Source organism: Rattus norvegicus, chromosome 14, assembly GCF_021556685.1.
Source record: "Rattus norvegicus strain SHRSP/BbbUtx chromosome 14, alternate assembly SHRSP_T2T, whole genome shotgun sequence".
In the NCBI taxonomy this organism is placed as follows: Eukaryota; Metazoa; Chordata; class Mammalia; order Rodentia; family Muridae; genus Rattus; species Rattus norvegicus.
The window spans coordinates 20,305,001-20,330,895 of NC_141547.1; the positions used below are offsets into that span (position 1 = coordinate 20,305,001).

The 25,895-nt window shown below is 38.1% G+C and overlaps 1 pseudogene; it reads right to left on the reverse strand.

The window, feature by feature from the left end:
* Positions 1 to 18,458: 18,458 nt before the first annotated feature.
* Positions 18,459 to 18,800, reverse strand: Rpl30-ps7 (ribosomal protein L30, pseudogene 7; annotated as a pseudogene).
* Positions 18,801 to 25,895: the final 7,095 nt, after the last annotated feature.

The window sequence follows — 25,895 nt, forward strand, 5'->3', positions numbered from 1 at the left end:
TTTCCCTTCAATTATCACCACATTATTAACAATTAAAATGATTTTTAATATTTTTCTTTTTTCTGTTTTTCCTTCTCCTCTTCCTCTTCCTCCTCTTCTTTGTAAGAGTCATTTTCTAACTGGATTTCTTATTGAAGAACTTTCACATTTTACTGTGAAATATTGTAGCTACTAACCATGTCTGATGGTACTTGAAATTACCGAAAATTCTAAAAGTAAATATTTGAGCAGAGAAGGAATTTTAGGTTTAGAGGATTTTAAATATGCATTTTGTATTGATAATGACTCTAAGAGGCTGGCAAATGAAGATATTCTTGCAGGAGATATTGGAATGTGGTGGAATCCTTGTATGTAAAGAGAACAGCCCAACTCCAGATAGTGTTTAAAATAGAGAATTCACCAGTGACCGGAATCCTAGTGAGAGAAAAAGAATTGTAGAAAAAGGCAATAAGGTGGCTAAGTAGTGGAGAGATACAACTTCTAAGGTCCCTTTGAAATAATGTTGGTGCCAGCTCAAGGGGAGGCTCCAAGGCCTTACACTATTACTGAGGCTATGGTGTGCTTACAGACAGGAGCTGGGCATGGCTGCCCTCCAAGAGGTCCAAAAAGCATCTGACTGAGACAAATACTTACACCCAAGCATTGGACAGAAGCCAGGGACCTCTGTGGTTGAATTAGGTAAAGGCTGGAAGAAGCTGAGGAGGAGGCCAACCTCATAGGAAGACCAGAAATCTCAACTAACATGGAGCCTCAGGATCTCTCACACACTGAGCCACCAACCAGGCAGCATACACCAGCTGATATGAGACCCCTGACACATATAGAGCAGGGGACTTCGGGTCTGGCTTCAGTAAGAGAAGATGCACCTAACCCTCAAGAGACTCAAGGCCGCAGTGAGTAGGGAGGCCTGGTGAGGTAGGGTGAGGACATGATCTTGGAGAGGGGGGAGGAGGAATGGGATAAGGAACTGTTGGAGTGTGGACTGGGAGGGGGATAACGACTGGACTGTAAAAAAGGATAAAAATAATTAAAAAAACAAAATAAACAAAAAAACTCAAATAATATTGGTGCCTAATGTAGACAGTAAGGGGAAGCAGGAGAATAATTGCTTCCTATCCTCGGACCTGTAGAAGGAAATGAAGGCAGGAATAGGTCATATGCCTCCGTGTGTAAATGGGGTTATAATGTGGAAGGAGCTCAATCTGTGGAGAACAGTGTTAAAGTGTCAACCTCTCTTAAAGTCACGGATAATAGTTATCAGCTCTCTCAAAATTCTTATGGGCACAGTAAGGAGAGATTTAAACGGACCGTGGATCTGAAATGTTCAGAAGAGAAAAAACATCACAGAAGTAAAAACAGGAAAGAATAAACAAACAGCAAGGCAGAATGTTTTGAGCATTAGTTACGACTAAAAGTTAAAGAAGAAAAGAGCTACCATAGTCCAAAGATTCTACAGATATGTATACAAATTCAAATAAGTTTAGGAAGTAGAAGTTACCTCAATATTTAATCTCTAAGTGAATATGAAAAGCATATGTGGAATGAGAAGGCCAGGGGTTTGAAATTACTATTTTAGAGAAACTTGGACACAGTGACAAGGGACAGAGGCTCAGAAGTGAAGGAAATACTAGAGGCATGAGCCTAGAGGCACAGAAATAAAACTCTAAAATAATCAGATTAAGGAAATAAGCCAACAAAATGATGAATACAAGATTGAGCAGAACATAACGATTGTTTCTCACTATGAGAATTTACAGGGTGTAGAAAAAAGAAAGTTACTCTCAACATGAAGAAGTTGCAAAGGACTTCATAAAAAAGAAAAAAAGAGCAGAAGGGTGTCAGCCAGGGGAGAGGAGAGGAAAATGCACCATGGACTCAGGATGTTGGGGTCATGGCAAAGGTTTGAAAAGACTACTCTCCAGTGCCAAGACAGAGTACAAAGAGTTGTGAAGTGGGGAAGAAAGGCACAGGAACAAAACATGGAAGAATGTGGAGTGCCTGTCCTTGACCAGTACATTGGAAATTCTCCTTACTCAGGAGGAAGGAGGAAGCCTGAAAGGATGGCACTCTGTGGGCCTCTGGAGGCAGGGGTGGGGGTGGGGGGAACTTCACCACTTCTGACCTCAGAGCTCAACTCCTGTTTGAAATCTTTATGATCACAGGTTTGTCCAGCCAGCATAGCCTCAGGACCTTTCCTTTCCTCTGCCTAGATCTCTAAGAAGAATTCTAAAGGTGGACCTTGCTTTGATTTAGTGATTCCTACTTCATGGTCATGGTTGGTTCTGGTCTCTTTTCACCTACTGTGTATAAGGCATGCTTTGTAAAGGACAAACTTTCTGGTGATAATTTATTTGCTTTACTCAAATATTTTCTGAAAAAAATAGTGTGAGTGCTCTGAAACAGGGATTTTTTTCATTATTTTGATTTTGTAGTTTATAAATAGGTTTTTAAAAAAAATTTCAAAAAGAAAAAAAACATGTTCTTTGCTTGTGTGTATGGTGTGCGTGCATATGTTTCTTCATGTTTGCACATGTGTGGGCATGCATGTGTGCAATGTGCATGCATGTGTATTTGTGTAGATGCAAAGGACAGGGGTAGATGTTGCGACATTTGCTGACTGCTCTGCATCCTCTTTACTGAGACAACTTCTTTTCTTGAACCTGGAGATACTCCATTCTACCTGGTTGTCCTAGCTAGCCAGTTTGTTCTGGGATCCAACTCCAAAGAACTGGGATTACAGGGGCGTGCCCGAGCTGCCAGCTTTTATGTGTGTGCTGTAGATTCACACCCCCATCCTCTCATTGTACAGCAAACACTTCATCCACGGAGCCTTCTCTCCAGTCTAGAAAATATACTTTAATCTAAAGTATGTTCTTCCTCCTCCTCCTCCCCCTCCTCCTCTTCATCTTCTTCTTCTCCTCCTCCTCTTCCTCTTTTTCCTCCTCCTTCATTTTCCTCTTCTTCTAGTAGTTAGTCTTTCTTTTTATCATTTTATTTTTAGTTGTTCATTTCACATCCTGCTCACTGTCCTCCCTCCCCCAACACGTTCCCCTTCTCCTCTGAGAGAGTGGGCCTCCTCTGTATATTCCCCCATCCTGGTGTATCAAGTCTCTGTGGGGCTAGAAGCATCCTTTCCCACTGAACAATTCAGATCAGCAAGAGGAACATATACCACAAACAGGCAACAGCTTTGGGATAGCACTTGCTCCAGTTGTTTAAGGCCAACATGAAGACAAAGCTGCCCACCTGCTACACATGTGTAGGGGCAAGGGGTGTTAGGTCTAGCCTCTGTATGCTCTTTGGTTAGTGATTTTCTCTCTGAGAGTCCCAGAGGACTATGTTAGTTGATTCTGTTGGTGTTCTTGTGGAATTTTTATCCCCTTTGGGGCCACCTTTATTCACCAACTCTTTTATAAGAAACCCCAAGCTCCATCCACTGTTTGGTTTTGGATTTCTGCATTCTTCTGAGTCAGATGCTTAATGGAGCCTCAGAGGACAGCCATGCTAGACTCCTGTCTGAAAGAACAACAGAGTATCATTAATAGTGTCAGGGATTGGTGCTTTTCCTTGGCATGGGTTTCAAGTTGGGCAAGTTACTAGTTGGCCATTCCCTCAGTCTCTGCTCCTTCCCCGGAACCTGGATTACTTTAGACAGGATGCATTTTGGGTGGAAACTTTTGTGGGTGTGTTGGTGTCTCTGTTGGTCCACTGGGGTTCCTGCCTAGATACAGAAAGTTCCTCTTCAAGTTCCATATCCCCACTGCTGTAAGCCCCAGCTAAGGTAACCTACATTAGTTCTTGAGTACCTCCTCTGTCCCAGGTCTTTTTCATGTTCCAGAGGTTTACCCACCTACCCACCCTAGCCAGTTGCAGATTTCTATTCATTCTCATGGCCATCTGGCTATCCTCCTGTCCCTCCTGTTACCTGATCCTGAACCCCCCACCCCCCTCCTCATCCCCTCTCCCATTTATTTCCCTCCTATCTGCCTCCTATGACTTTAATTGCACCTTCTAAGTGAAATTCAAGCATCCTTGCTCGTGCCTTTCTTCAAGTATGTTTATAGCAACTTTATTTGTAATAGCCAGATATTGTAAATGACCCAGATGTCCCTCAACTGAAGAATGGATGAAGAAAATGTAGGACACCCACACAATGCAATACTTGGCTATTTTTTTCAGCTTTATTAACTTGGGTTTTTCTTATTTACATTTTGATTGTTATTCCCTTTCCCGGTTTCTGGGCCAACATCCCTCTTACCTCTCCCCCTCCCCTTCTCAATGGGTGTTTCCCTCCCCATCCTCCCTCCATTACCACCCCCCTGAACAATCACATTCACTGGGGGTTCAGTCTAGGCAGGACCAAGGGCTTCCCCTTTCACTTGTGCTCTTACTAGGCTATTCATTGCTACCTATGAGGTTGGAGACCAGGGTCAGTCCATGTATAGTCTTTGGGTAGTGGCTTAGTCCCTGGAAGCTCTGGTTGCTTGACATTGTTGTTCATATGGGGTCTCAAACCCCTTCAAGCTCTTTTAGTCATTTCTAAGATTCCTTCAACGGGGGTCCCATTCTCAATTCATTGGTTTAATGATGGTATTCGCCTATTTGCTGTATTCTGGCTGGGTCTCTTAGGAAAGATCAACAAAGACATCATTAAATTTGAAGGCAAATGGATGGAACTTGAGGATATCACCCTGAGTGAGTCCGTAAAGTCCCCCCAAAGACCATTTGCTTGGAATATCTTTTTCCAAATGTTTTCCCATTGGTAATTTCGATCCTTGATGTTGAGGTTTTTTCTTGATACAGTGGAGGACAAATCCTGTTTTTCATTCTGTTAGTATGTTTGTTTTTACTGGGGAATTAAGACCAGAGATATTGAGAGATATCAATGACTAATGACTGTTGATTCCAGTTATTTTGCTGTTGTTGTTGGTAGTGGTAGTATTGTGTGTGTGTGTGTGTGTGTGTGTGTGTGTATGTGTGCGTGTGTGTGTGTGTGTGTGGTGTGCAATTTCCTTCACTTGATTTTTCTGGTGTGAGATCATTTATTTCCCATTTCCATGTTTGTAGTTAACCTCCCAATGTATGAGTTTTTCCTTCTAGTACTTTCTGTACAGCTGAACTTGTAGATAGTTATTGTTTAAATTTAACTTTGTCACAAGATATTTTGTTTTCTCCACCTACGGTGATTGAAATATTTTTCTGGATATAGGAGCCTGGGCTGGCATGTGTTGTCTTTTAGAATCTGCAGCACATGTGTCCAGACCCTTCTGATATTAGAATTTTTACTGAGAAATCAGATGCAATTTTAATAGTTACGCCTTAAGTGTTACATGTCTTTTCCTCATGCAGTTTTTAATATTTTTGATTTGTATGCTTATTGTTTCAATTATTATGTGTCAAGGATCTTTCTCTTCTGACCCAACCTGTTTGTTGTCTCTAAGTTTCTTGTACCTTTGTAGTTATGTCCTTCTTTAGGTTAGGAAATTTTTCTTGTATGATTTTGTTGAAAATATTTTCTGGGCCTTTGAGCTGTAATTCTTCTTTACCTAATATTCTTACTTATTTTTATAATGTCCCAGATTTCTAGGATGTTTGTGTCAGCAATTTTAAGGCTTAATAATGTCTTTGAGCAATGTATCCATTATTTTATTGTACCTCGAAACCAGAGATTCTCTTTTCCACCTCCTGCATTCTGTTGGTGAAACTTGCCTTTGTATTTCCTATTCAAATCCCTAATTTTTAAAATTTCCAAAATAGCCTCACTATGTCTATTTTCTTTTATTAGGGCTTTAACACTTTTTATTCATTTTCTTGACCTGTTCAGTTTTTTTGTTGTTCATTTTCTTTCTATCTTTCTTTCTTTCTTTACTTATTTATTTTATTTTGTTCTTCCTTCATTTTTTCTTCCTTTCATCCTTTCCCTCTTTCTTTCTTCCTTTCTTTCTTTCTTTCGTTCATTCTTTCTCTTTCTTCTTTCTTCTTTTTCTTTAATTTGCTTTTTAAGGGATTTATTCATTACCTTTACTTATTTACTTATGTTTTCCTGACTTCAGTAACGGATTTATTCATTTTCTCCAAATATTTGTTTTTTCCATGATTTCCTCTTTAAGGATCGCTATCATCTGTATGTAGTTGGTTTGGGGTCCTTACCTTATTCTTCAGCTATATTGAAATAACCAGAGCTTGTTTGCTAGGATAGCTAGGCTCCAGTGAAGACGTTATCCTGGCTGTTGTTGACTATATTCTTACCCTGTTCCCTTGGTATCTAGGCTTGGTATGGTTAAAGGTCTAAGTGCTAATTTCTAGATTTATATTTGTTGAGTAGGTGTTTTCTCCTTGGTTTCTGTTTCAGAAGAGTACTATAACTTTGCATTTCTCTTTCCATGGATTGTTCAGTGGTGTATTCACAGGGGATGTCTGAGGGTGTTGGAGGCTGGGTAGCTGGGATTGGTTAATGAAAGAAAGGTTGGAGGAGAAGGTCTTTGTGATCCATTGAAGATGGGGCTACTGAAGAAAAGGATATCACAGCATGGTCCTAGAGCTCAAGATGAGTCTTGGGGGTATTAGATTGCAGGAGCTGTAGGAGAGGTGTGGGTCTGCTTTCACCACACTTACTGCCTTTGGAGAAGCTGCCCTTGGGGTAACAGAGGTTGCCTACTGGAGTTGTATGGGAAAAAGTAACAATGGGGACAGGTTAGAAGGGGATGATTTGTGGGATCCACAAGTGTGAAAGAAGGCTGCAACTTGTGCTTTGGTGAAGTTCTACTGATGAAACTTGGGAATTGGATCTAGGAACAGAGAGAGAGAGACAGAGAGAGAGAGAGAGAGAGAGAGAGAGAGAGAGAGAGAGAGAGAGAGAGCGCCCTACCTGGTTTTCTAGTGAGCATGTCCTGTGGCTTAGAAGGTTTTTCTGTTGGAGCTGGGGCTAAGATACAATGATTAGCGTGGGAGTGAGATTAGGAGATGGTCTGTGGGATCCATAGGAGATGTGGGGGCTGGTGGGAAAGGCTGCTGTCAGTATTCTGACGCAGTGTTAGTGATGAGAGTAGGGAATTGGGCCTTTGGGAACAGAGATACTTAGAACATTCTATAACCACACTTTGCACTATACTTTATTAAGAAACTTAAAACTTCAATTGCCCAGAGTGGCATATGCTGTTATGCCTTATTGGCTTTGTGATTCTGAAGAATCATAGCTCTAGAAGAATTCTGCTTTGTAATATGTTAGTAATACCACAGATTTTCACATTTATAACAACTTGTATTGACAGTGGACTTTAATATCACATAATTGAGAGAATTCATAATTCTGTATGTAGTAAAGATAAGTCAGTAATTGCTGTATAAATGTCTACTACCAGGGGAATAGAGTTAGGTAAATAATCATTCTAAGTTACTGAACAATAGCAAAAAGCTCATTGTCCCAGGTCTTATTGAACATCTCACCATAGCAACCACACTTACCTTTCTCTTAATATTTCCATTACCTTTTATTTCTACTAGTTTTTTTTTTGTGTCCTCCCTTCTTCTCTCAGATGATACCTTTTCTTACCCTCTGATACTATGGAAACGAACAGTTCACCATAATAAAGGAGTTTTAACATTTCAAAAATAACACTATGTACTAAGGGATTAAACATTTAAATATTAAACTGCTTGCCTTTCACTGACACATGTGAGGTATCTAGACGATCAATGTAAACCATTATTTACATTAAAATAGTGTGATATAGTAGGTACTACAAATATAGGACTACCATTTTAATAATTTACAACTTTTGAATGTTTCACTGAGAAATTACACAGTGTTTTATAAGATATAGATGAGGCATAGTTAAAAAGATGTTGGCTACTTTATATTTTGGCATATTAGCCATAATTTTCAGATAATAAAATGTTAAATGACTGAAGGAAAATGAGATACCACAGATAAAGCCTTCAAAATCAACATAGTGTACTTCCTGGAAATGTTCTGAATCAATTGCGACTATTTTTCAAGCGTACCTATACTAAGAACTTCTTCATAAGGAAAATTTCCATGATACAAGGTGTCCAGTGTTACTTTCTTCCTTCAGTTGAAAATAGCTAAGCAAACATGAATAAGACTACCCTATAGTTCATAGATTAAGTATAATTTAATCTGAAAACAGTGTGTAGTTACTTCTAATGTGCTATTAGAAGTGAAGTTTGCAAACCATTGGAAAGGAAAGAACTATAGCACTTTCCAATGAAATCATAGACTGTACTGTTTTGTAATCTGCATCATCGATGTCCCAGGGTCTCATAGACAAAGTTCCCAACATCACAACTCAGCGTGCAATGTTCTGTAATGACTTTGTCATGTTCATGCTCTCTTCTTTCTTTGATTTCAATCTTCCTCTCCATTGTAAACCTACTCAACAATCTGAAGTGTCCCCAAATGAAAAACATACATAACAAAACCAGCTACAAACCTGTATTCTAGTATATCTGCTTAATATTTTCTGTCTTAATTTAGTGCCCAACACTGGTTCTGTCTTCATTCTTGCCTCTTACAACCTAAGGAATTTATAGTTTGCTTTATACCCCCACATCCCCTAGAATTACCTCTACTGAAGCCACTGATGTCCTCTTGTGGTTGGACCTAATATATGAGCCCAATGTACTTATGAAGTAACTGTGTAGTAGTTCAGTTAACAATATCCTTATTTTCAAGGAATACTTTCCTCTTACCCAGTCCTTAACTAATCTACTTTCCTAGTTTTCTTCTGTGTCTTTGACATCATTGCATAGTTCTCTTCTCCTACGCATTCCTTCCATGTTGAAATTTTAAAGATTACTTTGAATTGTTTTAGAAAAATGTTCAATTATCTTCAGTATAATGCAGCATATCAAAACAGTATGACAGTATTCTTGCTATTCATCATAATGCAATTTTTGTTTTTTTTTTTTTCAAATATGGAACCTAAACATTTAACCTACTAGGCCTCATTGGTTGTTATAGGTAAGCAGGCAGTCAGATTCTCTCTCAGGTATTTCAATTTAAGCTGAGTAAGCAGAATGAAACAGGGCTGCAGGGAACCAGCATCCCTGTGATCTGGAGAACTGAGACTTCTAGCTCTGCTGCTTCAAGTGGCAAAAGTTGGTATCTCTTCTGGAGGGCCAGCAATGTGAACTTCGGGTATTAAGAGGACAAGTAGAGTGTGCTCAGGCTTTAGCATTTCACTGTGCACACTCCATTGTAAACTTAGCATTACCTCCTACATCCAGCTCTTAGTAGCACAACCCAATTCTTGAAAAAGTGAAATGTCCCTCCAGTAATTCCTTAAATCCACTTTATCATCAAATGGATTTTATGAGAAAAGTTAATCAATTGAAGACAATCTCAAAGTCTCCCACTTCCTCACCTTTCCTTTATCTTCCTTTCTGCTTCTTTTCCTTTAGGTAAGTAATTAGTTCCTGTGCATTAACCAATTAATCTGGTTTGTAATCACCACTGTAAATATTTTCTTTTAAAAGCAGCTAGAAATTGTTAAGAAATTTCATCCTGTAAACTATGATGTATTCAGATATGTGATAACATGTCTAAACAGGGTTAGTCAGCAAAATAAAATCAACCTAATGACAGCAGACAACTTATCCATCTGTTTTTGGCCAACTTTGATGAGACCTGACTTTGAAAATCGGGTGTTTCTGTCTACCACTAAAATCCATCAATCTGTCGTTGAAACATTTATTCAACAGTGCCAGTTTTTCTTTTACAATGGAGAAATTGTAGAAACTGCAAATACTGTGGCTGCTCCACCAACTTCAAATCCAGGACAATTGGTGGAGTCAATGGTACCACTTCAATTGCCACCGCCCTTGCAACCTCAGCTAATTCAACCACAGTTGCAGACAGATCCTCTTGGTATTATTTAAATAGAATGTGATTGCAGATGGCCTGAAATTGGACAAAAACAAATCTAGACATGCATGTTTCAGGGGTTAGTAGTGTATTTCATGTTTCATACAGATAATCCACATGAAAATGATGAGACATTTTCTCTTTGAACTATATGGTATTCCCTATTCTGTTACATTACGAATCTAAAAAACATGTGATAAGCATGACCGGAGAGGTTTAATTTTTATAAACAAAAAATAGTTATAAAAATGCAAAGCTGCTGCTGCATGCAACCTTATTGCAATCAGTATATCATTCCTGTGGCAATTTCTGTCACATTATATTGTGAATACAATTTTTCTATAGAAATTAAATGATTTAAAAACTCATATATGAAATGTTTAATGCTTTCAGCCTGCTTTATGGCTGGTTTTGTTATTTGATTGCTAATTTGGGGACCTAATTCCAGCAGTCTGTATAGATAACTAAAGCCCAGTTAAGTATTTTTTAATTTCAGGTTACTATGCCATGCTTGGTATGTTTGAAAGAAAGAAAAAAAGTACATGTAATATGTTTCATATTTCTGCACCTTCATCTTCTAAGTAAATCTGTGGGTGACTTGAAAAAAAAAGCAGCTAAATCTTACCTGCATTCAGTGTGCATAACACCTCTCCCTAGACAATTATTCACCCAAGCATGGCATATGTGCACAACCCAGCCCATCTGAAGTGTTAAAAATCCACTAAATCCTATCCAAGAAACCGTTTAGAAGTCTGAAACTTAGTTTATCAAAAGACCTTCTCAACAATTCCTCTTTTAGTGGATAGGAACTAAGACAGAGACCCACAACTGGACTCTGTGCAGAAAGTGAGAGACAATAAACACTCAGTCCTAAATGGGATATGTTTATCAAAGCTTTCCCCTCAGGACACAAGGACCTATGCCAAAGAGGAGTCCAAAAGACTGTAAATGCCATAATGGATAGATGACACCAAGGAACCAATGCCTTCTATACACAGCAGGACTGCTGTACAGATGAACTCACAGAGACCAAGACAGCAGGCACAAGACTGGTAGTTTCAAGCTAGATGACATCCTACTGATGAGAAGGGAAAGAGGTTTTGAGCTCCTACCCCTAACCAAGAAGATATCTCCAAGTGCAAGACTTAGCTTTCCCCAGTGCAGTTTCACTGGGTCTATTCAGCATACATAAAGGAGTCCCATGCCCAGCAGTGGATGCCAACGAAAAACAAGCTCAGTGGTACTTTTGTAGATTTTCTTTCACTCTGGCATTGCTTGAAGTTTTTTTATTGTTGTTTGTTTGTTTGTTTTTGTCTTATTGGTCTTTTGCTTGTCTGTTATGGTTTTTGATTTTCTATTTTGGGGGTTTATGTGTATTGCTATGTGTGCCTATTTCTCTTGTGTTTCATCATTTTCTTTTTTTCTTTAGTCTTTCATTTTTGAATTCTCACTTTTTTTGTGATTTTGTTTTCCTGCTTTGCTTCCTAAAGAGAGAGAAATGGCATTGTGAAATGGTGAGTGAAAAGGTGGGGATCTAAGAGCACTTGGGAGAAGTGAAAGATCATGATACAGGGTACGAAAAGTGATTTGAGTGTATATATATACTCTCAAAATCAAACATACACACAAACCTGAAACTTTAATAACTATAGGAAAGTACAGATACTATACACCTTTGAAGGAAATATCTGATCCCCCAGTAAAGTCCTCTTCCTTATATAAGGGACACTGTAGTTGAAGATTTCAGAATGAAGCAATCTGAACCTTATGGAGCATATAAGAAGCATGCCACATTCAGAATCTCATTGAAGGTGGATCGAGGTGCAGTGAAGAAACAGAACTTTGTGATATCAGAGTAGAGGAATGTGGAGTGGGAAACAAAAGGTGGCATATGATACTAGATAGGTAGGTGAGAGGACTACTCAGGATTGATAATATGGTTTGTGGCTTTTGCCTCAGGAGTAAGATGCTTAGGAAAATAGCATGTTTGCTTCTGTGTGTATAGTTGGCTGTAGAGGAAATGTAAAGGTGGTAGACCAGTTGTCTTTTTAAGTTAGCCATCTATGTTGGTACTTTTAAGTCTGCCTAAAAATGTCTCATTTTCATTTAAATCAACACTCTTCCTGTAACCATCTGGTTCCTATCTCTTCATTGCTTTTGAAATGGTTCTGAACATGTGAACCATATATTTCAAGCCAATTTTACAGACATGTGGAACTGACTGTGTTTCCTGTCTTACAATTTTTCCCCATCACTCCTCATTGCTTATAGGATGAGATTCAACATCTAACTTAGTTTGTAACCCTGTATAAGAAATGCCCACTGTTTAAGTCTCACTCTGTCCTTCCCCTTGCACTCATCATCTTTAAGTTTCAATAATGCAGAAAGCTCTTACTTCTTCAGCTTTAGTCCCATGGTGTTCCCTCCTCCTAGAGACACTTTTTTACACTCTGACCTCTCTCCTGTCTGACATTCACCTACTCTATCTCTCTTTCCCCATCAGTGTTTTCAAAACAATGGTTTTCTTGGAACTGTTCCCACAGTGCTTGGTTTCTATGACCATTGGGTTAGACTTTCTCTCTTTATTGATATTATTCTATTTTTCAGTATGAGAATTCTTGGACGGCAAGGAGATGCATCATTGTGTTTCTATCTTTCCCAGCTTGTAGCATTTGAAATGTACCTAGAAATGCATGAATAGCTTTTAATTTGGTTGAAACTAAATTTGCTAGTCAGTCACTCCTAAGCTAAATATGCACTATACAGGCTTGGTACAAACTCAAAGACTAAAGAACATGGACTTAATAATGGGTTTTTGTTGTTACTGTTTTCTGTGTTGCTTTGTATTTTGTTTTTTTCGTTTTTGCTTTTTAGCGACTAATGCATGAGGAATTTAAATGTCAATGTTGTGCCACATTCCTTATAAAATATCTTGAGAGCAAAATTAGCAGTTTTTATTTTCATAAGATAAGATGAATTATTAATATTCAAAAGCCATTATTTAAGTATGTAAGTTTCAAATGAAAATAGCTGATATATGGTTCACAGTTTATTAGTTGGGAAATTTCTAGAAAATGTTTAACGTTTCTGCTACTAAGAATCCATATATTCATAATTTAATCAGATGATTAAATTCATATATTCATAATTTAATAAGATGATTTATTTAAACACTGACTAGTACATTATTGCTTTGCACTTAGTCACCTGAGAATATAAGGTTGATGTTTGGAGCCACCTATTGGTCAAAGATTATGCCACTGGAAAGTAACAATCACCTGTCTATGGAGAGAGCTGTTTACAATGGGCTCCCTGACATGAACACAGGCCAGTCTGATCTAGGCAATTCCTTCAGTTGAGAATCCTTCTTCTCAGATGACCCTAAATTGTGATAAATTGCCAAGAGAAATAAAAGAGGACACACTAAAAATAAAATAAATAACATAGTAAGATAGAAAGACATGTATTGACATCAAAATTCAGTACTTTTTTTTTCAAGTGCAAAATACAACTTTTTTCTGTTCAGAAGAATCAGAAGATAACTGTTCTCCAAATCGACATGCTACAATTAAAAAAATAATTTGAGTTAAGTTCCTGCAAATGAGGTTATGAATTTGGAAGTAAATTCTGTAAGTTTAGTTTAAATGTTTTGGGGGTATAGGAGGAACTATATTATTTTATATTGTTTGAATTTTGCGCCGCCTAGTGGACGAAAACAGATAACACATTTTATTAGCTATTTTCAGTATTTACATTTAAATTGTTACCCCCTATCCCAGTTCCCTCCCTACCCTGCTCCCTCCACTTGATTCTGTGGAGATGCTCCCACTCCCATCACTCACTCCCACCTCAGCACCTTGGCATTCCCCTTCACTGGGGAAAGACGCCTTCTCAGGACCAAGGGCTTCTATTGATGCCCTTCAATGCCATCCTCTGCTACATATGCGGCTGGAAGCATGGGTCCCTCCATGTCTACTCTTTGGTTGGTGATTTAGTCTCTGGGAACTCTGGGGAGTCTGGTTGGTTAATATTGTTGTTCTTTCCAAGGGGAACCCCTACAGCTCCTTTAGTCCTTTCTTTAACTCCTCCATTGCGGTCCCCATGCTCAGTCCAATGGTTTGCTGCAGCATCCTCATCTGTATTTCTCAGGCCTTGGCAGAGCCTCTCAGGAGACATCCATATCAGGCTCCTATCAACAAGTACTTCTAGGCATCAGCAATAGTGACTGGATTTGATGGCTGCATATGGGATAAATCCCCAGGTGGAGCAGTCTCTGGATGACCTTTCCTTCGGTCTCTGCTCCATTCTTTCTCCTTGTATTTCTTCCTGTGAGTATTTTGCTACCCCTTCTAAGAAGGACTGAAGCATCCCTATTTTAGTCTTGGCTCTTCTTGAGATTCATATGTCTGTGAATTGTATCTTGGGTATTCCAAACTTTTGGGCTAATATCCATTTATCAGTGAGTGCACATCGTATGTCTTCTTTTGTGACTGGGTTACCTCACTCAGGATGATATTTTCTAGTTCCATGTATTTGCCTAAGAATTCTATGAAATCATTGTTTTTAATTGCTAAGAAGTAAGTACTCCGTTGTGTAGATGTACCACATTTTCTGTATCCATTTCTCTCTTGAAGGACATCTGGGTTCTTTCCAGCTTCTGCTTATACTATATGAGGCTGCCATGAACATACTGAAGCATGTGTCCTTGTTATATGTTGGAACATTTTTGGATATACTCCCAGAAGTGGTATTGCTGAGTCCTTGGTATCACTATTTCCACTTTTCTAGGAACCACGAGACTGGTTTTCAGAGTGGTTGTCCCAGCTTATAGTTCCACCAACAATGGAGGAGTGTTCCTGTTTCTTCACATCCTTGCCAGCATCTGCTGTCACCTGAGTTCTTGATCTTAGCCATTCTAACTGGTGTGCGGTAATCTCAGATGGTTCTGATTTGCATTTCCCTGATGACTAATCCTTTAGGTTTCAGCCATTCCATATTCCTCAGTCGAGAATTCTGTTTAGCGTTGTATCCCATTTTTAATAGGGTTATTTGGTTCTCTGGGGGTTAAATTCTTGAGTTCTTTATATATATTGGATATTAGCCATTTATTGGATATAAATTGGTAAAGATCTTTACCCAGTCTGTTGGTTCCCGCTACTGACAGTGTCCTTTGTCTTACAGAAGCTATGCAATTTTATGAGGTCCCATTTCTCAATTGTTGATGTTAGAGCCCAGTGCCCACATGTTTGAGGCTCTTCCCTACTTTCTCTTTTATTAGTTTCTGTGTATCTGGTTTTATGTGGAGATCATTGATCCACTTGGACCTGAGCTTCGAACAAGGAGATAAGAATGGTTCAATTTGCATTCTTCTACATGCTGACTTCCAGTTGAACCAGCACCATTTTTTGAAAATGCTATCTTTTTTTTCCACTGGATGTCTTTAGCACCTTTGTCAATGAACAAGTGATTATAGGAGTGTGGGTTTATTTCTGGGTCTTCAATTCTATTCCCCTGATCTACCTGCCTGTCTCTGTACCAATACCATATAGTTTTTATCACTATTGCTTTGTAATACAGCTTGATGTCAGGGATGGCAATTCCCCAAGAAGTTCTTTTATAGTTGAGGATAGTTATGGCTAACCTGGGTTTTTTGATATTCTAAATGAATTTGCAAATTGCTCTGTCTAACTCTATGAAGAATTGAGTTGGAATTTTGATGGGAATTGCATTGAATCCATGGATTGCTTTTGGTAAGATGGCCAATTTTACATATTAAACTTTCCAATCCATGAGCATGGAAGATCACTCCATCTTCTGAGGTCTTCTTCAATTTTTTTCTTCAGAGACTTAACCTTCTTGTTATACAGATCTTTTGCTTGGTTGGTTAGAGTCACACTGGGGTATTTTATGTTAATCTGGGACTATTGTGGAGGGTGTCATTTCCCTAATTTCTTTCTCAGCCTATTTATCTTTTTAGTAGAGAAAGGCTACTGATTTGTTTGAGTTAGTTTTATATCCAGTCACTATACTGAAGTTGTTTATAAGGCTTAGGAGTTCTCTGGTGGAATTTTGGCATCATTCAAGTATACTTTCATATCATCTTCAAATAGTGATATTTTGATTTCTTCCTTTCCAATTTGTATTGCATTGACTTCCTCTTGTTGTCTAATTGCTCTGGCTAAGATTTCAAGTAATATATTGAATAAGTGGGGAGAGAGGAGTCAGTCTTGTCTAGTCTCTGATTTTAGTGGAATTGCTTCAAGTTTCTCTCCATTTAGTTTGATGTTGGCTACTGGTTTGCTGTACATTGCTTTTAAAATGTTTAGGCATGGCCTTTGAATTTTGATCTTTCTAAGGCTTTTATCATGAATGGGTATTGTATTTTGTCAAGTGATTTCTCAGCATCTGATGAGATGATTATGTGTTTTTTTATGAGTATGTTTATATAGTGGATTATATTGAACCATCCCTGCATGTCTGGGATAATACCTACTTGATTAAGTTGAATAATCATTGTAATGTATTCTTAGATTAGGTTTGTGAGAATTTTATTAAGTATTTTTGCATCAACATTCATAAGTGAAATTGGTCTGAAGATCTCTTTCTTTGTTGTGTCTTTGTTTGGTTTTGGTATCATCATAACTATGACTACAAAGAATGAATTGGGTACTGTTATTCCTGTTTCTGCTTTGTGGAACAGTTTGAAGAGTATTAATGTTAGGTCTTCTTTCAAAGTCTGATAGAATTCTGTACTAAAGCCATCTGGTCCTGGGCTTTTTTGGTTGCGAGACTTTTAATGACTGCTTCTATTTCTTTAAGAGTTATGGGACTGTTTAAATGATTTATCTGATCCTTATTTAACTATGGTGTGAGGTATTTCTAGAAAATTGTATATTTCCTCCAGATTTTCCAGTTTTGTTGAGTATATGCTTTTGTAGTGGGATCTGATGATTTTTTTGAATTTTCTCATTTCCTGTTGTAATGTCCCACTTTTTTTTTTGATTTTGTTAATTTGGATACTGTCTCTGTGCCCTCTGGTTAGTCTGGCTAAAGGTTTATCTGTCTTGTTGATTTTCTCCAAGAACCAGGTTCTGCTTTTCTTGATTCTTTATATACTTCTTTTTGTTTGTACTTGGTTAATTTCGGCTCTGAGTTTGATTTATTTCCTGCTGTCTATTCTTCTTAGGTGTATTTGCTTCTTTTCGTTCTAGAGCCTTCTGGTGTGCTGTCAAGCTGTTAGTGTATGCTCTCTCCAGTTTCTTCTTAAACACACTTAGAGCTATGAGTTTTCCTCTTAGCACTGCTTTCATTGTGTCCCATGGGTTTGGGTGTGTTGTGCCTTCATTTTCGTTAAATTCTAAAATGTCTTTAATTTCTTTCTTGACCAAGTTATCATTGAGTAGAGCATTGTTCTACTTCCTTGTGTATGTGAGCTTTCTTTTGTTTTTGTTGTTATTGAAGACCAGCCTTTTTCCTTGGTGATATGATAGGATGCATGGGATTATTTCAATCTTCTTGTATCTGTTGGGTGGGGCCTGTTTTGTGACTGATTATATATGGTCAGTTTTGGAGAAGGTAGTATGAGGTGCCAAGAAGAAGTTATATTCTTTTGTTTTAGGTTGAAATGTTCTATAGAAATCTGTTAAATCCATTTGGTTCATAACTCCTGTTAATTTCAGTGTATCTCTGTTTAGTTTCTGTTTCCATGATCTGTCCATTGACAAGAGTGAGGAGGTGATGTCTCCCACTATTATTGCATGAGTTGCAATGTGTGCTTTGAGTTTTAGTAAAGTTTCTTTTATGAATGTGGGAGCATTGATGTTCAGACAGAATTGAGAGTTCATCCTGGTGGATTTTTCCTTTGATGAATGTAAAGTATCCTTCCTTAATCTTTTTTCATAACTTTTGGTTGAAGTTGATTTTATTCAATATTAGAATCGCTACTCCAACTTTTTACTTGTGACTATTTGCTGGCATAAATTTCTCAGCCTTCTTCTCTGAGATAGTGTCTGGATTTGTCACTGAAGTGCATTTCATGTATGCAGCAAAATGCTGTGTCCTGTTTACATATCCAGTCTGTCAGTTTATGTCTTTTTATTGGGGAACTGAGTCCATTGATATCAAGAAATTTTAAGGAATAGTGACTGTTGTTTCCTGTTATTTTGTTGTTAGAGGTGTTAAAGGTGAAATTTTGTGTGACTATCTTCATTTGGGTTTGTTGCTAGAAGATTACCTTCTTCCTTTTTCTAGTTTCCCTACTCATGTTGGAGTTTTCTATCTATTATCCTTTGCGGGGCTGGATTTGTGGAAAGATATTGTGTAAATTTGGTTTTATCATGGAATATCTTTGCTTCTCTATTTATGGTAATTGAGAGTTTTGCTGGAGCTGGCATTTGTGTTCTCTTTGTGCCTGAATGACATATGCCCAGGATCTTCTAGCTTTCACAGTCTCTGGTGAGAAGTCTGGTGTAATTCTGATAGGCCTGCCTTTATATGTTACCTGAGCTTTTTCCCTTACTGCCTTTTTTAAAAGGAGCTATGGCAAAGTTTTATTAAAGGAAACCTTTCTTGTTTACTTCTCACCAGTCTGTTCTGGCATGCTTCTAATATCAGAATCACCTGGGTCAATGATAACAAGTGTGCATACTTTGCAGTATTTTCCACATGCTGTGCCCAATGCAATATTATTGCCACTGTAGTGATGGTCACTAGTTTTAGCCAACATGGAATAATATTCTATTTCAGATTTCCTCAAAGCTGGGCAGTTGTCGAGGATAACCAACTTTGCTTTGCCTTGTCTAATCATCTTCAGAGTCTGTTTGTTCCCCTTCATGTACTTTCCAGTTTTCATAACAAGTTGGAGCCTAAAGTTGATCAACTCCAGAGAATTTTTCATCTTCTTTGCAGCCACCATCTTCTTGCCTTAGGTGTGGGACAACTCCCAACCAAGATCAGGTACAAGATGGCCAGGGAGTGAAAAAGGAAGGAGCTCCCACAATGCAAAGTTCTTCTAGGTGGACAGAGGATTATCCCCCTTACTGCTTTTAATATTCTTTCTTTGTTTTGAGCATTTGGTATTTAGACTATTATGTGATGGGAGGAATTTTTCTTCTAGTCCAATCTATTTGGAGTTCTGTAGGCTTCTTGTATGTTTATGGGCATCTCTTTCTTCAGGTTAGGGATGCTTTTTTCTATAATTTTGTTGAAGATATTTACTGGCCCTTTAATTTGGGAATCTTTACTCTCTTCTATACCTACTATTCTTAGGTTTGATCTTCTCATTGTGTCCTGGATTTCCTGGATATTTTGGACTAGGAGCTTTTTGCATTTTACACTATCTTCAATGGTTGTGTTGATGTTTTCTATGGTATCTTCTGACCCTGAGATTCTCTCTTCTATGTCTTGTATTCCGTTGGTGATGCTTGCATCTATAACTCCTGATAGCTTCCCTAGGTTTTCTGTCTCCAGAGTTGTCTCCCTTTGTGCTTTCTTTATTGTTTCTCTTTCCATTTTTAGATCTTTGATGATTTTGTTCAACTCCTTCACCTGATTGTTTTTGTTTTCCTTTAATTCTTTCATGGATTTTTGTGCTTCCTCTTTAAGAGCTTTTCCTTGCTTACTTGTGTTGTCCGGTATTTCTTTAAGGGAGTTATTTGTCTCCTTCTTAAAGTCCTCCATCATTATCATAAAATGTGATTTTAAATCTAAATCTTGATTTTCGTGTGTGATGGGGTAGCCAGAACTTGCTGTGGTGATAGAACTGAGTCCTGATGATACCAAATAGCCTTGGTGTCTGTTGCTTAGGTTCTTGTGCTTGCCTCTTCCCATCTGATTATCTCTGGTGTTAGTTGGTCTTGTTGTCTCTGATTGGATCTTTTTCCTCATGTTGGTTTGTGAACCTGGGATCTTAGGAGTTAGAGCACTGCTGGGTGGTCAGCACTCTCTGGGATGGGGGGTTCGGATTTGGGTTTGGATGGCTGTGGAACAGTCATAGGTCTGGGCACAGATGGAGACCAGAAGGATCCTTTCCCAGGCTTCTTTGTGGTGGTACCTGTGCACAGTGTGCTCCTGGCAGGTCCCTCTTTGGACAGTTATTGGAGAGAAAGTGGGGTCTCATATGTGGGTTTAGGAGTGAGAGTATTCCAGGGAGAATTCCTCTCTCCAGGCAGAATTTGGGTACCCAGATACCATTTTCAACGTTATTCAAAACCAGAATTAAATGTTTTTCTTTTAAATACTTATTTTATTATTTCTTTATATTTCCATACAAGAATAGTCTATTTACATCATTCCAACCCCATTATTTCTCTCATCTCGTTCTTCCTATGTCTTCCCAACACCCCTCAAATTCATGTCTGTCTGTCTATCTGCCTATCTATCTATCTATCTATCTATCTATCTATCTATCTATCTATCTATCTATCATCTACTGCTGAGCCTTTTACTGCTTGTCATATGCATATTTGTGTAGGACTGAGCACTGGAGACTAAATAGCTTTCCAAGGCCCCATTCCTGGTGAAGATTCTTCTCCTATCAGCCATTAAGGGCCCATAGACAGAATCTCATGAGACTTTCTCTGTCCATCTTGGCCTGCCAACTGGTGCTTGCTCAGGTGGTATTCACAAGACTTTCCTGGTGGGCAGAATTTTATGCCATGGATAGATCTGGGGACTGCAAGGGGGAATGACAACTAGATAGGTTTCAGGGTAGTCACCAGACTAGGTTGGTTCATAGTTTGTGTGACTAGGGATTGACCTGGTGATTAGGGAGGGTGCCAGCTAGACAGGGTTCAGGATACACACCAAACCAGCCTGCACAGGAGTTCGGAGCTTTAATAGTTTTATCAATACTCAATAGTTATTTCCTTTTACAAACATTTTGATATAATGTTATTTTGTAAATAAATTGCTCATAATATTTCTTTTCAGGCCACAGTGCTTTATTAATTAAAAATAATAAATAATAAATTATTTAATAATTTATTAACACTTATAATAATAGTATTCATACCAGAGCCATATTTGCCATAATCATTTTGGTTAGCGTACCTTCTGCTTCACTCTCAGAATTTACCTAGAAGGAGATTCTGCACTTCCAGAGTCTTTTAAGGTTTGGGTAGCCACCTGGACCTACCTTCTGTTAACTAAGTATATCACAGCTGCCACGGGCACATCATTCTTCCACCTTTTGCTTCGTGTAAACTGGAGCTTCTTCTGGGTTCCTCTGTGATCAGTCATCACATGTGAAGACAGATGCATGTCTATGATTAAAATCCTCCTTCCCCAACACAATCCAGCAGCATCTGCTCTGTGCATCATCATTCGCCAAATTTGATTGATTTTGTGACCTTCAGATTGGTAGAAAGAAGGAGAATGAGTGAATGAGAAAAATGTTTATTTGGACTCCATTATTAATAGGGGTGCGAAAATAAGTAAAGACATGCACTAAGTTATCCTATTTACTACACATTTTTATATTTAACATTTACAATTCAGAACATTAAATGTATAAAATTGAAAGAATGATTTTTATTTTGCATAAATTATAGTCCAGATTATTATGTTCTTTACACATATCACTTATAAACTGGACCTATGTAAGACTGAGACAAAGTAATAATAATAATGTGTTATTAAAGTGTTTCTCTTTATTTATTTATTTATTTTTTATTTTTTATTTATTTATTTATTTTTTTATTAACTTGAGTATTTCTTATATACATTTCGAGTGTTATTCCCTTTCCCGGTTTCTGGGCAAACATCCCCCTAATCCCTCCCCCTCCCCTTCGTTATGGGTGTTCCCCTCCCCATCCTTCCCCCATTGCCGCCCTCCCCCCAACAATCTAGTTCACTGGGGGTTCAGTCTTAGCAGGACCCAGGGCTTCCCCTTCCACTGGTGCTCTTACTAGGATATTCATTGCTACCTATGAGGTCAGAGTCCAGGGTCAGTCCATATATATTCTTTAGGTAGTGGCTTAGTCCCTGGAAGCTCTGGTTGCTTGGCATTGTTGAACATATGGGGTCTCGAGCCCCTTCAAGCTCTTCCAGTTCTTTCTCTGATTCCTTCAACGGGGGTCCTATTCTCAGTTCAGTGGTTTGCTGCTGGCATTTGCCTCTGTATTTGCTGTATTCTGGCGGTGTCTCTCAGGAGTGATCTACATCCTGCTCCTGTCGGTCTGCACTTCTTTGCTTCATCCATCTTGTCTAATTGGGTGGCTGTATATGTATGGGCCACATGTGGGGCAAGCTCTGAATGGGTGTTCCTTCTGTTTCTGTTTTAATCTTTGCCTCTCTATTCCCTGCCACGGGTATTCTTTTTCCCCTTTTAAAGAAGGAGTGAAGCATTCACATTTTGATCATCCATCTTGAGTTTCATTTGTTCTAGGAATCTAGGGTAATTCAAGCATTTGGGCTAATAGCCACTTATCAATGAGTGCATACCATTTGTGTTTTTCTGTGATTGGGTTACCTCACTTAGGATGATATTTTCCAGTTCTAACCATTTGCCTCTTTAGGTAATCTGTGGTGATACATCATTATGAACATAACTCTTACTTGCTATAAAAATATTTCTTATATTCAGAGAGATAGTTGGGGTTTTTGCTGAAACTGAAATTCCAGTTAATAACACACACATCTTAAGGTGACTTAAGTCCAACTTTCTATTGTAGACTGTGCAGCTCACCAGTGTGAAGCAAGGTTTGTGATCGAAGCACACAGTGCAATGGGCTGTGGAGTGTGGCAGTGAACATGGGTGGTACTTATATACACAGCAGACAAAGGTTTGAATGGGAAATCACCACACTGTAGAGTTTGTGTAGTCTGTTGGGGCACAGGTCGACAGTCTGGGAGGGCAGGGGATTCTGTGTTGACATTCTAGATCTTTTTTTCATTGAAGCAGCCAAGTAAGCCTCTAATCCCAAAGGACACAGAATTCGGGCACACATCAGCATCCTTTCCTGTTTTTCCAATGTTCAGCTCAGAACTCCGGTCCTGAATAAGAACCATGACAGAAGAACATTAGGAGTATAGAAACTGTTTGTGGTGATCAGTATTCATGTGCATGGCCGTTTGATCAGCACAGCACATTAAGCAGAGGAACAATCTTAAAACGAGAAAGCTAATAAATGACTATCTTTCCTTTCCACCAGACCTAACAGGTTTTAATGAAGGACTAGTATTGATAACATGGAGGATGAAACTCTTCTACCAAGAAGGAGACAATTGTTCTTCCTTTCTGTATTGTATTTGTAGTTTGCCTTGCGCTCTGTGGGGCATGCTGGAGTCCTGTTACTGCAGGCAGTTAATAAGTTGTAAATTCTTTTATTCAACAATGTATATCTTATAATGTGAAAACGTTTGGAACTTACTTGTGAAACCAATGTCCCTGAGTTGGTTTTGTTATGGTCATGCATCATTGAATTTAGACACTTATTTTAGTTGTATAAGACTGAAATAGAATAATTCCGTTTTATTGAATGCAACACTATGCAAATAAAAACCAATATAACAAAACTATAACTATTTCTGGTGTCTACTGTGTTTCAGTCTAGGTAAAGGAAAATAAAGTGACTGAACAACCCAGCTGAGAAGGCTAATCTTGACCAGCAGAGGGCAGCTGCATCTTACATGGCCAGTTCAGAGGATCATCATGTGGCATTCTCCACACTGCTTAACCATTTTACTTCTTTGCATTAAACACCGTTAACTTTTCTCAAACTCTTTCTACTTAGAGACTTAAATAAGATCCTTATTCAAAGTTTAAAAGCACTTTCGTTTACTAATTTGTACGTTTTCTTTTTCTACAATATATTTAATATGATCCTTAAAAATACCTTGGCATTGAGCGAGAGAGGGAGAGAGAGAGACAGAGACAGAGACAGAGAGACAGAGACAGAGAGACAGAGACAGAGACAGAGGGGGGCTGGATACTTGATTCTACTTTGCATATTAACAGCAAATGAATTTTTTACATCATTATGTACATATCTAATAATTGAGGTGTAATATGGAAAAATATCTAAGAAGTTTGTTGTTACTGTTTCTGCATCCATTGAGAAGTGAAGAGGTGTTGAGAGAGAACTGGCCACTGAACTGGCTGTCTGGAGTTCCTGGTTGGACAGGATCTCTGTAGAATGCAACTCTCCACACAATGGTTTCTACATAGAAATCTCATTACACTCTAAAGCAGACAAGGGGGCAAAACAAGTTGGTGGAAAAGCAATGCTGGTCAAATGATATGGACAGGACCAGAGGTCCAACACCGTTCCCTACACTGCTGAAATAATGCACACGAAGTCAAGAAACCCACAGCAAGTGAAATCAAGGGATAAGCAACTGCAGAAGTCTATGACTTTCCATGAGCATATACAAGCTGAGGGAGTTTAAGAGATGACTCTAAAATAAGTAGTTAAAAGCTGAAATCAATAACATAAAATTGTACTTTAGATTTAATGAGAGATGCTGGTTCTAAGAAGAAAGCTAAGAATAAGAATTACAGTACACACACTGGACAAAGTTGGTAGAGCCTTCAAAAGGCCCACCACTATCAATAAACCTTCTCCACTCAGCCCTGGTCTTCTGTAGGCTGCTAAAACATACCGCCACACTCTAAGAAACAATTTTCCAAATTGCAGGGAACATTCAGGTAGAGATTTCTAAAATATTTGACAGAATACAAAGACGCTATAGCAGTGATTATTTGCCACTGATAATGTCTGACTGTAATATGTCCTCAGTTCATTTTATCTATGGTCACTGCTATTAACGTATGCTTATTTTGCATATGGGTCTGAAGAGAACATTCCAGACCCAAAATACAGTACAAATAATAACATTGGTTTGATGAGACCAAATACATCTATAAAACAGTAATGGATGCCCAATAAGTAGAATGATAAGTACTATAACAAAAGAAAGATTTCATTGCCTCATTTTGATACCCAAATACTGATTTTCTATGCTGTTGGAGATACACATAAATGACCTAAACACTTTCAATATGTGTGTAGTGAAACAACATATATTCCCCATAATATGTATGCATGTATGTATGTATGTATGTATGATTCATTGGTGCACAGAAATATTTACAGTATTTTTTATTCAGCGATATGGGTGATAGTATGTTAACATGTTAAAGGAAAATTCATTTGTGTCTCCTCCCCCCACATGTATGTATATACTCAGTATATTTAGGCTCCACAGAGCAATAGGAGTGCATTTTATTGATTTCATGAACATAATTAGCAACTTTCTACTTTAATATAGTTACATTAAATCAAATCAGTATAAAATGAATCACTATCATTAATAATGAGTAATATATATTATAAGTGATATAAATTGAAAGTTTAGTTCTTCACTTTGTGCCATAAATCCATGACAATTTTAGTTTTATTGAAAAATCCCTAATTTCAACATAATATCACATTCTATTTACATTGGATACACTGTGATACAGTTTTCAGTTTTCTACATTAAAATAATAGGAAAATAAAAATAATTTAATTTGGTGCAATAGAAACGCACAACTTTAGAACTAAGCATACATGTCTCCCATGACAAAACTCTTGTATGTGATAGTGCAGCTCTGGAAGGAACTGGAAGGTCAAGAAAAGCTGTGTGAGGCACATTCTCACCTGGATGCCTTTTTTTTCTGGTTCTGACTTCTTGGTTCAGTGACAGCACAGTTTGTCTACTGTGGTGCTCAGTTTTCTTCATGTTCAAGAAACAAATCTGAATGAACTACGACCATTCTACAGACTTTCCATTTAGCTGGCTAGGCCTGAATTGGGGAATATCGGCTTCTTCCTCGATTGTGTGTAGGCAAATGGAAATATCACTTTATAAACATATTGGGATCTTAATGCTGGAAAGTTCAAAACAGCACTTTTAGCTAAGAATTCTTAAAGAGCTTTGGTCCTTAAAGAGTTGTATTTCCCATTTTCAAATACACAATTTCATTCAATCTTCCAGAAATTCCATGAAAAAATTACAGTATAAAACC